The sequence below is a fragment of the Kryptolebias marmoratus genome, linkage group LG2, assembly GCF_001649575.2.
Source record: "Kryptolebias marmoratus isolate JLee-2015 linkage group LG2, ASM164957v2, whole genome shotgun sequence".
Taxonomy (NCBI): Eukaryota; Metazoa; Chordata; class Actinopteri; order Cyprinodontiformes; family Rivulidae; genus Kryptolebias; species Kryptolebias marmoratus.
The window spans coordinates 4,999,351-5,005,350 of NC_051431.1; the positions used below are offsets into that span (position 1 = coordinate 4,999,351).

At 40.0% G+C, this 6,000-nt stretch overlaps 1 long non-coding RNA gene across 1 annotated transcript; it reads right to left on the bottom strand.

Moving 5' to 3' along the window:
* Positions 1-441: 441 nt before the first annotated feature.
* On the bottom strand, positions 442-3,722 carry LOC112450521. The gene is made up of 3 exons (XR_003039168.2): positions 3,609-3,722; positions 1,030-1,141; positions 442-832 (listed from the first exon to the last, which is right to left on the bottom strand). It is a non-coding gene; the product is annotated as an uncharacterized LOC112450521 (long non-coding RNA).
* Positions 3,723-6,000: the final 2,278 nt, after the last annotated feature.

Here is a 6,000-nt window from a genome sequence, read left to right on the forward strand (position 1 = left end):
GAAGTTTTTTTGACATTTAAAACACATTTATTATTGGAAATTGATTATTGTGGACAGAGGCAAATGGTTTGTTTATATGTAATTACATCACTTAATTCAACTTTCAGATGTTTTTCTTTTTTTAACAGATTCTTAAATATTTTTGTTTGTTCCAAATTCTAGTTGTGTTTATGGTAGAGGATACTTGGGGAAGTTATGAGGAAGGTTTTCTTAAAATGTTGAATTTGAATTCTTTTTTTAATGTCTTGTTTTTATCAGTGTTTGAAAACTCTCCACGTTTTCATACCCCTTAAAACCGACAGCATTTCTATTAAAAACCTCTACTTTTCTGTTTATTTATGATTGTTTTGGCTCAGTTAATAGCACGGTAAACAAATCATCTTTAAAAATATAACTAGCATACGAAGTAGCAAAGTTTATTCCATAAAAATCTGTCAACAGAAAACTTTGTAACTGACACTTTCAGGTATTATCAGATCTCTGAAGATCCTCATCATCTCCAATAAAACACCAGTGAAGCTGGAAAGATAAGAGACTTTTGGTTCTGTTCTGAGAGGCAGCACTTTATTTCTGTTATCTGACATCAAGGTTCATGGCAGCCAGCCTGATCTTGGCAGCACTGCCAGCACTGAGTCCCGAGATTTCCCCAGTTTGCCGGATGTTACTTGGATATCATTGGCCGGGACATTGAGTACTGGGAATAAATGAAATACCACAAAGTTCAGCATCTGGGCGACGTTGTTAAATCCTTTAAATAGTCCGTCTCCCTTTTTCCACGTCTGCTTGGCTGGACAGAAACTTTCAAGCCAGAGTGATTTTACTCAGCAGTCTTCTGTATAAAAAAACAAAACAAAAACAAGACAAGGTGGGGTGATGTTTGGGATGCAGGATCATTGAATAATAACACACTTTATGAGTAATGATCCACTAAGATTCTGGGTGAATACATGCACGGTTCAGCATGTGGGAGCCTTGTCCTCCTACTGATTGTATTAATGAGTTGGCAGATGTGAGGTGTGATGGAGTCACCACTTAAAGGCAGGTAGTAGTGAGCACAGCGGCGAACAGTCATCCCATCATCCGCTCCATATGACACCAGTTACCAGGCTTTTGCTCGCTGGAGCATGAAACCAACAGGAATCTGGGTTAAAGGATAATACCAGCATTATTCCTTTTTTTTTTTTTTTCTCACACTCCAGTAGCTAGTGATAAATGTCAAAACTATTATTTCAGCTTGAGTTTTATCTTTTGCCTCAGAAGGAACTTTTAAAGAAAAAAAAAAGATCAGAAAGGCCGAAGAAATCACATAATATTGTTTGTTTTTTTCCTCGTTTAAGAATGAATAATTATGATGTGAATACTGAGTCAGCATTCACACAACTGTCTTCCTGTGTTTTTTTTTCCCCATACTTTTTTATTTTCAATCTACTGTAATCACTACAGTATAGTTTGTGCTATTTTAGCATTCATAAATCAAAAGGTTCAGCTCATTCAGGAGATGGGTGCAATGACTTTTGCTTTTTGTAACTTTTGTATTTTTAAAAATATTTAACTTTATAGATTTATTCCCCATAGAATTACATTAAGATCTCTTCAGTTCATTCAAAAACATTATTCTCTTTGAAATCGGCTTCATCTTGCTTCTTTTTTTGTCTTCTTATGCTACTTTTAGTTTTTAGCTGCTTCTTTTAGCTCGTATTTAGCCTTCTCTTACTTTTAGCTTCTAGCTTTTAGCTAACCTTTGATTATTTTTAGCTACCCTTTTGCTACTACCTCTTGCTACATTTAGCTTTGGCAAGCTTTTTGTTATTTTTAGCTTTAAATTAGTGTTTCAGCCTCTTGATCAAATTTCAGCAGCCTTCATGCTGTTTATGTAACTGAAAATGCAATATTTCTATTTTTTTCTACCATAGAAGAAAGGAGTTTGTGTCACACCAGAGTTTAAGTTGATTCACTGCTATAAAGTCAATTATCTGAAGTCCTTATAAAGAATATATTTGCTAAAGGCTGAGTAGTATTATTTTATTACAGCTTGTTGTTGTAGGACACTTAATGCGCAAATTCAAATTTAAAATGTACCTCGCACAGATGAGAAATAAGATCAACTTGCCGCTTTAAGACATGCCAAAATCTTGTCACCACTGGCACGTTTCTCTGTCAGTGACGTAACATTTCAGGGAAAATCTCCTCCTGTTTGCAGCTCTGAGCTTTTCACACAGATACCCCCCAACCCCTACCCCATCCAAGAGGAAGTTGCTGGAAATCAATTACGAAATGACGGACTTTGTGACACTAAACTTCCAAGTAAGCACAGCAGTGTTCGTGGTGTTAATGTATTATCTGTTTTGATGAGGCTCCTTGTTTCACACTCTGTCCTGTACATTCTCAATTAGGACAACCGCCTCAGGCCGTGCTCTTCTCTTAAAATCTGAACACAAAGCTTTCTGTAAAAGTGGACACTTATTCCTCCAAAACTTAATTTATCAGTCTTACTCAGTACTCAGAAAAGGCCTTGTTTCTCTATTTCACCATCCTACCCCAACTTTTAGTTTGAATTGAACCTTCCATCCCTCCCTTTACATCTCTGATTAAAGCCATTAGAATAAATGTATTAGTTATGTAATATGATCATCTTTCTCATTATGAAGCTGAGATGCCTCCTGTTTCATATCAGTGCCTCGCAATTATTGCTCTACATCTCTTTTGTTATTTCGAGAGGTTACCTTATGTCAAACCTCCCTCTCTTCAGAGGCTATTATGTAATTTGTCTATTAGCAGGAGAGAGAGCTCAGTGAAGTGCTGACCTGAAACAGGAGTGTTCGTTAATTAATTTGCTTCTCTGATTGTCTGCCTTTCCCATCACCCCAATCAGCATTTCATTCACTCCACTCCACATAATGCAGCTTCTGAGGCTTCAGAGCAGCCTCTAAAGTCACCGTTTGTCATTTGTGATTTTGACACATAAGATACGGTTATTAATGCACGCCCATCTGGCAGTGCCTACACCCTGGCTGACCAGATGCATGTCCAGGTGGCCTGATAAACAAAGCATATCGGAGTCGCTAACAGCTCAGTGTTTGGATAGTTGTGGGATGAGTGGAGAGCACGGAGCTGACTGGCTCTTTCTGGCCAAAGATTAGCCAATGATGGAGCTGCTTTTGCCCTCACACTGTTAGGAAAAGGTTGGACCCCCTGATGGTGCCCCAGAATGCTTGTACAGTATTGCGTGTGGCTGTTATATTTCATTGTGTAAGCTTTTCCTCCCAGCAGAAGCATGTTTGCTTTTACTGGTATGAACACTTTGTACTGAGCGCTGTCCAAAATCTGCCTCTAATGACCCAGTTTTCCTTGTGTTGTTAAAAAAATGTCCTTGCTGTTTGTTTTTCTCATCTGATTTCATGATCATTAGCTAAGACACTGAAGTGATTTAAAAAAATAAAACAACAAATCTTCAGTTCATTGAGTTTGCCACTTCACGATCATACTCAGAAACCTGTGAGACAGGCAGACCTGTTCACACTCACAGACTAGAGGACAAGAACATGCGACAAATTTATCATGACTAATGTCTCTGTAAGTAATCCAATATTCTGTCAATCATTACTCACAGAGAGAACAGTGTCTTTGCTCTCGGTGGCCTTCGTGTGGCCTTGCTTCGGCCATCTTCAAAGCGCAGTCTCGTGACACTCATGATGAGGCTGAGCTGTGTGTTTGTGTGAGAGTGCATGTGTTCTGCAGAGGAAGAAAGACCAGGGTTGATATAGTCACCGAGGTCATGGCTAATCTGTCCCTGCTCTGTTGACGGTGATGCAACGGCAGGAGGTTTTGATGCAATTGAATTTTGGGAAAGCAGCAATTTGTTATGGTTTTACCACCAGCATCACAAAGACAGAGGTCATGGTTCAGCCGAGACCTGGCCACATTCCTCCAAACACAGTTTGAACCGTTGCCGATAATCAACTAATACTTTTAGCTGAAACAGTTGAAAGTAGAGTTTCTTTTCCAAAGCAGTCAAATTGATAATGAGATCACAGCAAGAATTGGCAGAGCCAGTGCTACCCTTGGCAGACTTGAACACCAGTTTTGATCAGATAGAGGGATATGCCTCTGCACAAGACTGTCGTGCTCCCAACACTTTTCTACAGAAGTGAAAGTTGGACGAACTATTGTTGTCACATAAAACAACTGGACCAGTTCCATCTAAGTTATTTTTTGCAAGATCTATGGCATCTCATGGATGAACAAGATACCCATGTCTGTAGTTCTGGAGCTCTGCAGGGTTGATGGGATAAAAGCCTACTTCGTGAAAGGCCGACTTCAGGCTCTTGATCAGAATAGTTGACTCCTAAATCCCAAAGGTTTTGTTTTATGACAAGAAAGCAAAAGGCTACCGACAACAGGGTAAGCGATGAAAGAGATACAAGAAGTGCTTAAGTCTAATCTAAAAATCTGTGGTATCCTAAAAGAGACGTGGGAAACGCCTTGAGTGTGTGCTTTAAGGGAGTCAGAAATTTGGACTCCAACGACGACGGCTCAGTTACTCAAAGCCGGAAGCGTCTGTATTTCTTTTCTTAGGTTATTTACTATGTTGTAAACAAACAAGACCATCAGTTTGATTTATATATTTAGTTTATTTGTTTATTGATGCATTTCTTAGAATTAATTCTTACAAAAGAAATAAGAAAAATCCTGTTTTTGTAAATGACTAAACATGTGTCGTGCTGAGGCTCAGAGTCCTTATTGACGCAAGTTGGAGCCTCGATCCATGATCCTTTGTTGTATATGTTACTCTCTTTTTTCAAAGTTCATTAACACCTTTAAAGTATATTTATCCATAACGTGGAAACATGCTCAGGCAGCACCTGAGGCCTGAGAGGGGCAGGACAGTGAAGCAGTCACAGAATAACCCAAAGTACCAGTCCCAAACTCACCTTTCCCCTAATAGCCCTTCACCTTTCAAACCACGTGAAGCGAGCCTGTGTGCTGACTCCCTACAGTGTGTGCTCAAACACTCTCACACACTCAGAGAGCTTAGCCGGTGAGAGAATCACAGCGGCACATGCAAACACAAGAGCATTATGTTGAATTTTCCCTTGACGGTGGATCAAGCAAAATAGCATGAAAGTCGTACTGGGCTGTACATAAAATTATAAGAACTTAGTTTATCATTTAGGTTTTAACTTGGCTGCCAGTCTGTGCTTCTGAATCATTGCTTTTCACACTGCTGAGATTTTAAAACTCACATTCACACCTTTTAATGTGCTGACAGCATCAAGCTGTTGGCCTCCACTGGGCTCTGCATACAAGTCCAGAAGGTACATGAACACTGGCAATCAAGTGGTTATGAACTGAACAGTTCCCTGTGGGTTCAAGTCCGACTTTTGACAGGAGGCAAGAGGAGTTTCACCCCTCCCTCTTGGCCATGGCTACTTATTTCATCCCAGGGTTTTCCTCATTTCAACTTTTAATGAACAGACATCTATGACCAATCAAAACGTTAACACGTCTGGTCGTGACTTCAGTCACTGTTGGATCTATTTTTTAAAAAAGTCTCCAACTGTTTTCCCCACTGGTAGAGTTTTCAAAGGCATTGTCATGAGAGAAATTTACACATCTGAAACTGAAGGAGAAAAAGCTACATTTGATTGCACAAGGGATGATGAAGAAATGTGTGGGAATGTGTGTCAGCAGAGAGCCACTCCTTCCCATTGTAGCGCCTGAATGAGTAGGATGTCGATGGAAAATATGATTCACGAGACTTACAACTCACAACAATAATGTTTAGCATGAGCAGGGGACTCGGAGCAGTCTGCAGAAAACGGTAGATTGGTGATTAGTGGCTTTTTACGCAGACTGGGAGGGGCCATGACAAAACGGCTGGCCTGACATCATTAATCCATCCCAGCCCACACAAGACTGGTGAAGGAGGTCCTGGCTGGAAGCTGGGCAGGAGAGGAGCAGAACCAGAACGATCCAGATCAGCCACACTGAGTCTTTTGC